We start from the raw sequence: 11,552 nt of genomic DNA on the forward strand, positions 1-11,552 counted from the left end.
GTAAGTCTGTTACAGTAATTATAAGCTATTGTACACCACCTCCTAATATAACTCCCCCCTAAGCTATAGCTTGCTTATCTGCCTCCTCCTCCATGAACAGATCAATATTTATTTACCAATGATTTAAAAAGAACAAATCTGAAAAACATTGTAATGACATTAGTAGTAATTTCTGGACTAGCTTGTACAGTAATTCACAAGGCAAAAATACAATCTCAAAAACCACAGAAGCACTAAGCTAAGGCCATATTATCAGGGAGAAACTAACCCGAAAAAAACTTCCTAAGCTGTAATAATAAAATATGATTTAATTCTGTAGGAAACAATACTGCATTCTTTATTACTTATTAATCACCTACACGTTAACATATTAAGTATATGTTGTATATTTCTGTTATGATCATTTGGATGCTATTGGAAATTTTGGATACTGCAGTAACCAATCAGCAGTTCCGTTTAGCTGGACTATTGCAAGAACAATGTAACCAAGTGTTTAATTGTTAGCTCTTGGTTCAAGAACTATGCAAGTGTGCACTTTTGTTAATAAATAAAATTTCTAGAGACCTGGAGGGGAATTCAATTAGAGACGAAAAGCCATATTCGCCTGTTTTTTTTGTGTGAAAAATTTGCCTAAAAATTTTTTGCCAAATTCAATTCCAGGACAATTTCGCCTAAGTGGAAACAATTCTCCAAAAATGATTCTCAAATCAATAGCTGGTGAAAAGAAAAGCAAAATCTTTATTTTGGGGTGCAAATGTGGGGAAACAACTCAGACCCCTTAGAACAGCCCGCCAAAGGACAAATCTGCAAAAAACCCAGAAATAAAAACCTAAGAGCACCCCAAAAAAGACATGTCATTTTTGGGGTGACAATTTAAAAAGTGGGGGGGGATAAACATAAAAGTAGTGAAATAGACTTCTTGGGGGTCCCCAAGTATGGGTCAGCTGTTTTTGGGATTGCAGGTGCATGCAGCAAGTGGGTTTTTCACATTTTTAAAAGTTGACTTTAGAGACACAAAAACATGCTAGCACCCATTTTCAAGTACCCCACATTTGACAGGACTACTTATTTTCACCAAAAAATACAGCTTTATGCCATTCTTCACCACTTTTACAAAGACGCTAATGGCAAGCAATTTACACAACTTAAGTACCCAAAATCGCCTTATTAGGGCTATTAGTACACATCTATATTGATTCCCTATGTTAATATATCTTTTTCTGGGGTACAGACTGATTTCCCCAACTCTTTCAGTACTTTTCGCCTGTTCCGCATTCGCCTATTTCCGTTTTCGCCTGTTTTGCAATTGAATTTGGCGAAAAGCGGGGACGAGCACGGAATAAATTCGCCTCTGAAACAGGCAAACTTCGCCTCTAATTGAATATGGCTCCTGGTTTGTGGAATCTTTCTAAGAGAAAACTTGATGCGGCCCTTCCAAACGTGTTGTGCCCCCATCATCCACAGCCAGTTGCATGACATTTGTTTATAACATAGTTATGAAATGCAGCCATCTTTCTGGAAATAGCTGGGCTATATATCTGCCCTAGAAAACAGAAGTGTCTTGTTGACTACAGAGTTGGCCGAGAGGGGTTTTTCCATTATGAAGCCTGGATGTACTGTACTTATAATAGGCATCCTTGTAGGGGAGCCGCCATGTTTGAGTCATAAAGCTGCCGCACCATAGAGTATTTATTTCCACATACTTTGCTGCTATTTCCCAGGCTAGAAGAACAATACTGATATTTGTGCCTTTGACTGAGAAGCCAGCCTTTGTTCAGTTATGGGATATGGCTGCCATATGCCCTGACATTTTGACTTTTATTATAAATTCATGTGAAACTAATTCTACTACACATGGTTATGGACATTTCTAAAGTCTCACGGTGGTTCAGTGAGAAGGATACAAGCTTCAGATTCTAAAGTGGTGTCACTTGGAACATTTAGCTGACATGGAAACTGCTACAAACCCACTAAGAATCAGAGACTGCCTCCTCAAGTGTTCAGGAAAATCATCAAGGAGAATCTAACCCAGAAACAATTCCAAATTAAATAAAATTATTTCATTCTATAAGAAAATAGTGCACACCTTTAACTTATTGGCGTTAGTCGCCCACACATCAACACATTAAAGTGATGGCATGTCACTCATATTGCAATTACTGATTATGAGTTTGTCATTGACTGTGTTTCCATAACATATCCTAATAAATAGACACCAGATGCTACTGTATATTACTGCCGTGAAGATCCCTACAACATTTCTGATACTTGAGGTGATCATTCACATTTAGATACTTTTTAGTGCTGCTTGCAAAATTCATGTGAACTGGTTTAACTGAAATGGAACAACCAAAGTTATGATCCAGATATACAGTGCATCCGGAAAATATTCACAACGCTTCACTTTTTCCACATTTTGTTATGTTACAGCCTTATTCCAAAATTGAATAAATTCATTTTTGTCCTCAAAATTCTACACACAATACCTCATAATGACAACATGTAAAAAGTTTTTTTGAGATTTTTGCAAATGTAATAAAAAAAGAAAAGAAATCACATGTAAGTAGGTATTCACAGCCTTTGCTCGATACTTTGTTGATGCACCTTTAGCAGCAATTACAGCGTCAAGTCTTTTTGAATATGATGCCACAAGCTTGGCACACCTATCTTTGGGCAGTTTCGCCTATTCCTCTTTGCAGCACCTCTCAAGCTCCATCAGGTTGGATGGGAAGCGTAGGTGCACAGCCATTTTCAGATCTCTCCAGAGATGTTCAATCTGATTCAAGTCTGGGCTCTAGCTGGGCCACTCAAGGACATTCACAGAGTTGTCCTGAAACCACTCCTTTGATATCTTGGCTGTGTGCTCAGGGTTTTTGTCCTGCTGAAAGATGAACCGTCACCCTAGTCTGGGGTCAAAAGCACTCTAGAGCAGGTTTTCATGCAGGATGTCTCTATACATTGCTGCATTAATCTTTCCCTCTAGCCTGACTAGTCTCCCAGTTACTGCCACTGAAAAACATCCCCACAGCATGATGTTGCCACCACCATGCTTCACTGTAGGGATGGTATTGGCTTGGTGATGAGTGGTGCCTGGTTTCCTCCAAACATAATGCCTGGCATTCACGTCAAAGAGCTCAATCTTTGTCTCATCAGACCAGAGAATTTTGTTTCTCATGGTCTGAGAGTCCTTCAGGTGCATTTTGGCAAACTCCAGGTGGGCTGCCATGTGCTTTTTACTAAGGAGTGGCTTCCGTCTGGCCACTCTACCATATAGGCCTGATTGGTGGATTGCTGCAGAGATGGTTGTCCTTCTGGAAGGTTCTCCTCTCTCCACAGAGGAATGCTGTAGCTCTGACAGAGTGACCCTCGGGTTCTTGATCACCTCCCTGACTACGACACTTCTCCCCCAATCACTCAGTTTAGACATCCGGCCAAATGTAGGAAGAGTCCTGGTGGTTCCGAACTTCTTTCATTTACAGATGATGGAGGCCACTGTGCTCATTGGGACCTTCAGAGCAACAGATATTTTTCTGTACCCTTCTCCAGATTTGTGCCTTGAGACAATCCTGTCAAGGAGGTCTACAGACAATTCCTCGGACTTCATGCTTGGTTTGTGCTCTGACATGCACTGTCACGTGTGGGACCTTATATAGATAGGTGTATGCCTTTCAAAATCATGTCCAATCAACTGAATGTACCACAGGTGGACTCCAATTAAGCTGTAGAAACATATCAAGGATGATCAGTGGAAACAGGATGCACCTGAGCTCAATTTTGAGCTTCATGGCAGAGGCTGCGAATACTTATGTACATGTAATTTCTTAGGTTTTTTTTTTTTTATTAAATTTGCAAAAATCTGTAAAAAAAACCTTTTACATGTTGTCATTATGGGGTATTGTGTGTAGAATGTTGAGGACAAAAATGAATGTATTCCATTTAGGAATAAGGCTGTAACATAACAAAATGTGGAAAAAGTGAAGAGCTGTGAATACTTTCCGGATGCACTGTACAATTTGTACTGTAATTGGCACAAGGAAAGATATATTGGAGCGCAGAAAATATTCTGTTTATGCACTTGAATGAATAATAAATATCAGAAAATAAATATTATATACCTAAACTTTCTGAATAATAACAAAATGGTTGTTATATTCAAAAAATGTAGTACGTGAGTTTAAAACTAATGATATAAAAATAGTGTATGTTAGTAAATATGTATTAAGAACAATTATAAGCCATAGCTGTCTAGACTTAAATCATTAAACTTCTTTCAATAATACCAATATTAATGGTAATATTCAGTGGTAATGAAAATATGTTTTGGGTCACTGGATTCACAGGTAAACTCTTTGGTTGGTTAAGAACCCTTTACAGGGTGTGAAGAAATATCTGAAACAATGTTTCTCTTCATTATTTCAAATATATTATTACTTTAGGCCAGTGGTTCCCAAACTTGGTGCCGTGGCACCCTGGGGTGCCTCAGGGCAATGGCAGGGGTGCCTTGGATTGGAATTCCAGTACAAATACATTTAGTCAGCATGATAGGCAAAACCAGTGCTGGCTGCTGCCAATCAAAAAATATGTGGACAAAAAAAAGTTGAGCCGTGTCAACCACCACGTGACTGAACCTAAGATGACATACTGTATAAGCACAATTTACTTCATTTAAGTTTTTGCTGTATTTCTCATTAAGAAACTTTTGCCCCAGGGGTGCCGTGGAAAAAATGCTGATACTCTAGGGGGCCGTGATTCTAAAAAGTTTGGGAACCTCTGCTTTAGGGAATAATACTGTGTATTCTCAGCATGTAATCTGTTTGCTCAAATTTAGCTCTACAAATGTATATTCTGTACACCGTCTCTTTAAACTGGAATAAGAGCATCAACACCAAACTGATATAATAAAAGCAATTAAAGGTATCTAATACCACATCACTGCTCTCACCTCTGCTGATCACTAATTTTCTAACGCGTTTCCTCACTATAAATGATGACTTCATCACAAGCATAAGTGGTAGCCTGACAGGCAGTCCTAATATAGCTCTCCCAGGAATTGCATACAACCAATGCAAATAATTTTAGAATGAATGTTAATAAGATTAATGCTTAAAATACTTAATATCACATTCTAACTTACATAAATAGTGCAATCATACAATAAAAATGCTACATTATAAATTAGCAAAAAAGAAAAAAAAGGCAATCTTATTATATAACACCCGTGATACTGCCTATCCTAGGTGTATTAAGCCTAACTATACCCCACAGTAGCTGGTCTCCCTGAACATGTCATTATACAAAGAGCCAAACTCCAAGAGAAATAAAACGAGATGCAGAAATGTTTCATAACTACTAGAAAACTATAATGGGTTAAAAAATATACATACATTTTTATATTTGTCTGTATTTCCAGAAGGGACATGTAATTATCCAATCTCCTCCCAGAGTATATATAAATTGGAACGCAGTGTGTGACAGAGCATCCCATTTATGGTGGCCATGTGCCACACCAATATTCATGGTAGCGCCCTCTGCACTGCAGTCACGCAAACCTCTTGCCCGGGCAGTGAGGGGCTCTTTTGGATGGCTCAGATGCAGCCTGGGCCATGACCTATAGACATCGTCATGGTGGTGTGATGCCATAGGTCACACAGCCACATGCTATCTCGCCCATACACAGTACATGCACTGCTGTGACTGAGTCACTGAGGCTGCTGCATGACGATGCCGCAGCTGAGGGAGGGTCTATTTGGGTGTTATTTTTACCTGTTTATAGAAATATAATATCTTCTGAATGCTGCAATTTTATTTTGGAAAACTACAGCATACCACAGCCTTAATAATTAATGTACCAATATAAAAGGGTATATGTATCAAGGCAAAAGCAAGAAAATTAATTGACACTATTTAATTTATTACATATTGTGACAGGAACACTGAAATTAGTAGATTTATATGTTTGTATTCGAGATTTCTTGTTTTATTTGCTTTAAAACTCCAGGGATGTTAGTATGTTATAGGTCTCTTTCCACTGTGTTTAGCTGAAATAGAGCTGCTTTACAGGGTTCCTGGAGTGCATGTAGGAGAGCGGGCAGGCCTCTATCCCATTAGGCTGGAGTGCATGTAGGAGAGCGGGCAGGCCTCTATCCCATTAGGCTGCAGTGCATGTAGGAGAGCGGGCAGGCCTCTATCCCATTAGGCTGGAGTGCATGTAGGAGAGCGGGCAGGCCTCTATCCCATTAGGCTGCAGTGCATGTAGGAGAGCGGGCAGGCCTCTATCCCATTAGGCTGGAGTGCATGTAGGAGAGCGGGCAGGCTTCTATCCCATTAGGCTGGAGTGCATGTAGGAGAGCGGGCAGGCCTCTATCCCATTAGGCTGGAGTGCATGTAGGAGAGTGGGCAGGCCTCTATCCCATTAGGCTGGAATGCATGTAGGAGACCGGGCAGGCCTCTATCCCATTAGGCTGGAATACATGTAGGAGACTGGGCAGGCCTCTATCCCATTAGGCTGGAGTGCATATAGGAGAGCGGGCAGGCCTCTATCCCATTAGGCTGGAGTGCATATAGGAGGGCGGGCAGGCCTCTATCCCATTAGGCTGGAGTGCATGTAGGAGAGCGGGCAGGCCTCTATCCCATTAGGCTGGAGTGCATATAGGAGAGCGGGCAGGCCTCTATCCCATTAGGCTGGAGTGCATATAGGAGGGCGGGCAGGCCTCTATCCCATTAGGCTGGAGTGGAGAAGAGTGTGTGTCTGGGTGCTGCTGGAGTGTTGAAAGTGAATGTAGGAGAAGAAGAGTGTGTCTGGGCGCTGCTGGGTTGTTGGTAGTGAATGTGGGTTTGGGGATGTGCGCAGGGGCGGAACTAGCAGCGGTGCAGCCGATGCCTTGCACCGGGGCCCGCTGTGGTGCAGGGGCCCATGGCCGCCTGCATCCGACAGCGCCGCTGCCCGCCGACCGACATATTCTTGCACCTGGGCCCACCACTCTCTAGTTCCGCCACTGGTTGTGCGTGTGAGTGCTGTTGGGACTGGAGTGTTGGTAGTGCAGGTAAGCAGAGGGCGGCACCAACAACTATCTCGTCTTCACCACAACTGCAGACTTTTACATGTATCTATCAGCTGATCTGATGTTTAGTTTTCCTGTCACATTTCTAGAAATCCTTTTATTTTCTCAATAGTTGCCTTTCTGACCTCTGACATGCTTCACTGTTTTCCCCCTGTCCCTTCCCTGCTGTATTGCTGTATATGTCCTGCTCTTGTGTCTCTCCTGGTAAATGTTAGGTAGTCAAATCACCATTTTAGTAGCTCTTCTAATTTTTTTCTACTACATAATATTTGAGGTGAGGTCTTTCCAGTGACCTATACAATGGTATTACCTTCCTCTTCCTGCTACCAATACCACTAATTACACAAACATGTGTTGTGCTGGCTGTTCTTACTACTGGAATGCACTGCTTCCTCACCTTCATATCATCTAACAATAAATCTCCTAGGTTCTTTCCTCTGTTGCTGGTGACATCACTGTTTATTCTATGTTGCTTACTATGCAGTATTTTACATTTTGATTCATTACATTTTCATCCATTCCTCTATTTTCCCTTCTGAGGTATAAACCTAGTTATAAATATTTGCAGTAGTGGTAGTACCCCTTATGCAGTGCCCCCAGTAGTGGTAGTGCCCCTTATGCAGTGCCCTCAGTAGTGGTAGTGCCCCTTATGCAGTGCCCCCAGTAGTGGTGCCCCTTATGCAGTACCCCAGTAGTGGTAGTGCCCCTTATGCAGTGCCCCCAGTAGTGACAGTGCCCACAGTGATAGCGCCCCCCCTTTTGCAGAGCCCACAGTAGTGGTACCCATTATGCAGTGCCCCAAGTAGTAGTGCCCCCAGGAATTGGTGTCCCTTATGCAGGACCCCCTATGCAATGCCCCATTAGTAGTGGCACCAAGTAGTCATGCCCCCTGTGGTAGTGCCTCCAATAGTAATGCCCCAGTAGTAATTCCCCATGTATTAGTGCCACCTGTATAAATGCCCCCACTAGTAATGCCTCCAGTAGTAGAGCCTCCTGAGTAATGCCCCCAGTAGTAGGGCGCCCTAAGTAATGCCCCCAGTAGTATTGCCCCCCGAGTATTACCCCCAATAGTAATGCTCCCCGAGTATTGCTCCCAGTAGTAGTGCCCCTATAATGAAGCCGCTTGCACGCACAAAAAAAACAACCTAATACTTACCTTAGGCCCCGCTCCCGCTGCCGTCCGGTCCGCTGGCTGCTCCTCTGAACTATGGGATAGACGTCATGACATTTCTCCCTAGTGCACTGTGGGAGTTGGAAGCCGGAGCTCAGCAGTGAGCTCCAGGCTCCGGCCTACTTTAACCCCGGTGGGTGTGGGGGCCCTTAATGTGTGGGGACCCAGGGACGACCGCCCCTGTCACCCCCCTGTTAATCTGGCCCTGCATCCACCCCATTGTTAATCTGGCCCTGTTGACATGAGGAGAACACCCACCACAAGTCAAGCAGCTGGGAAATTCCCTCACAGAGAGGAAAGTCCTGTCTACTTGGTTACCAACCAGCTAGAGGATTCACCTCTGGGGATTAGCAGAGTGGGTCCCAGCCAACAAGACCTCCCCTCCTCAGCATTTAATTGACTAATTTTCTCTTATAAATTGGGTGAGGGAAATATTACATAATCATCCAAACACACAGTGCACATATGAAGATCCCTTTATCAAACTAACAGAAACAGACACTATTTAGATTGCCAGCAATCAAACTACAATTGTGATTAAACCAACAGAGAGATACTTAGGACCTCATTCAGAGCCGGACGCTATTTGCGCTCACTCGTTCAGAAAAAAGGGGTGGCTATTCAAATGAACAGTTCGCTCTTTGTGGTCTGTTCACGCCTCTAGGTCTGAATGAGCGAACAAAACATGCGGTCGTTTTTTGGAAAAATACGCCCCCTGGCTGCTCGCATCCTACGTCATGTCCGCTATTTATTAGATTAATCAAGTACATCGACCAGCGTATGAACTGCTCGCTATTCTTGTGGTTGGTTTTTCCTACCGCAATCTTGCGAGCAGTTCTGACTATAAAATAACCCAGTGACATGGTCAATGACACTGCTGTATTAATTATGCACACCCCTAAAACGCCCATTTTGACCTTTAAGCACGCCTGCGTACGGATCTCCACTCCCCGTTTTCAAGCACCTTCCCCTGTTACCACCCACATACGCCTCCTCCTGTCACTCAAAATAGCAGGCATTCGCTATTTAGCGAACAAACGATTTTCGGCCGCACTGACTGGTTCGCGCATGCGTATTACGATCCGTACGCATGCGCAGTTGGGCAAACATCGCTGGGAACGAACGAGCGGCCGCTTACGAGCGGCTCTGAATCAGGCCCTTAATTTGGCATTCTCGTACTCTAGTCTCTAGAATACTAACCAGTGCTTTAAAGTGGTCCTAGAGCAATTGTGGAACCAGGGGCGTATCTATAATGGGTGCAGGGTATGCAGTGCACATGGGCACCCATATTATCTAAAACATAGCTCTCCGGGGTCCCACGCTGGGGTGTCCGCCGCGGCCATTTTTCTGGGATTTTGCGTAGGTGCAATGAGGAAATCGCAAGGTAAATAAGGGCCGCGCCATTTCCCCGGTGATATACACATGCACAGTAGACTCTGGCAGCCACCGAGGAGAGAGGAGGGGGCCCTGGACGGGGAATGCACACTGGACCCCTCCTCTCTTAAGATGCACCTGGGTGGAACTCACCTCCCCCCCGCCTTGGCGCTTCTTTAATAAAAGGACAAAGCGAGTCATAGGCGTGTGCCGAAAAACAGGGGCATGGTATCAAAAGAAAGGGGCATGGTCACACATTAGTATTTCCAATTCAAATTACGCCACACAGTAGTGCAATCTTATTCACATTACCCCGCACATCGTGCCCCTGATTCACATTACACCCCATAGTAGTGTCCCTTATTCATGTTATGACACACAGCAGTGCCCCTTATACACAATGCCACTGTAGTAGTGATCCTAATACACATACTGCCCACAACAGTAGTGCCCCTTACACATAATACCCACAGCAGTAGTGCCCCTTATGCATTTCCCACTGTAGTGGTGCCCCTTATGCAGTGCCCCCAGTAGCGGTGCCCATTATGCAGTGCACCCAGTAGTGGTGCTCCTTATGCAGTACCCTTAGTGGTAGCTCCTCTTATGCAGTGCCCACAGTGGTAGTGCCCCTTATGCAGAGCCCACAGTATTGGTGCCCCTTATTCAGTGCCCCCAGGAATGGTGCCCCGTATGCAGTGCCCCTATGCAATGCCCCCAGTAGTAATTCCCCTGTAGTAGTGCCCCCTGTAGTAATGCCTCCAATAGTAATGCCCCCTGTAGTAATACCCCCAATAGAAATGTCCCCTGTAGTAGTGCCCCCTGTAGTAATGCCCCCAGTGGTAATGTCCTCTGCAGTAATGGCCCCAATAGTAATGCTCCCTGTAGAAGTAGTGCCCCCTGTAGTAATGCACCCAATAGCAATGTCTCCTGTAGTAGTGCCCCCAGTGGTAATGCCCCCTGTTGTAATGCTCCAAACAGTAATGTCCTCTATAGAAGTAATGCCCCCTGTAGTCAGGGGCAGAACTACCGGCGGTGCAGCCAGTGCACTGCACCAGGGCCCGTCGCAATATAGGGGTCCACACTGCCTGGCATCATTTATAATTGTATGGCAGCTGCAATACAGCTACTTGCCGGGCAGTCATCAAGGCTGACCCGGCCGGCAGCTACATGCAAAGACGACGAGGGCACAGCGCTGTAGGCTCAGCACTGCAGTGCACTACTGGGTAATAAATCCCAGTAGTCTCTGCAGTGGGGTCAGAGGAGCATGTGCTGAGCTCTGATTGGAGGTGCCCATCACATGCTCCTCTGACATGGAGTTTAGCAGCAGCAGCACAGCCTTATGGGTGTGACTCATTGTGAGGCTGTGTCTGCTGCACTATAGGTGGCATAATGTGTTGGGACTGCAGTGTAGCATAATGTGTGGGCACTAGAGGTGGCATGATGTGTGGGTAACACAGGTGGCATAATGTGTGGGTAATACAGGTGGCATAATGTGGGGACTACAGTGTAGCAAAATGTGTGGGCACTAGAAGTGGAATAATGTGTGGGCACTACAGGTGGCATAATGTGTGGGAACTACAATGTGACAATGTGGGGGCACTACAGTGTAGCATAATGTGGGGGAACTACAGGTGGCATAATGTGTGAGCACTATAGTGTGGCTTAATGTGGGGGGCACTACAGTGTGACATAATGTGGGGGGACACAACAGTGTGACAATGTGGGGGGGCACCCACTGCATATCCTTGTCACCCACTGCCTGTCTCCTCTCCTTGTCACACAGTCTGTCACACTCTCCCTATCACCCACTGCCTGTCACCCACTGCCTGTTTCCTCTTCCTATCACCGTCTCCCTCTCACCCACTGCCTCTCCCCTCTCCTTGTAACACACTGTCTGTCACACTCTCCCTATCACCCACTGCCCCTCCCTCTCCCTGTCACCCACT

Source organism: Taudactylus pleione, unplaced genomic scaffold (assembly GCF_031769625.1).
Source record: "Taudactylus pleione unplaced genomic scaffold, aTauple2 ptg000005l, whole genome shotgun sequence".
NCBI classification, from domain to species: domain Eukaryota; kingdom Metazoa; phylum Chordata; class Amphibia; order Anura; family Myobatrachidae; genus Taudactylus; species Taudactylus pleione.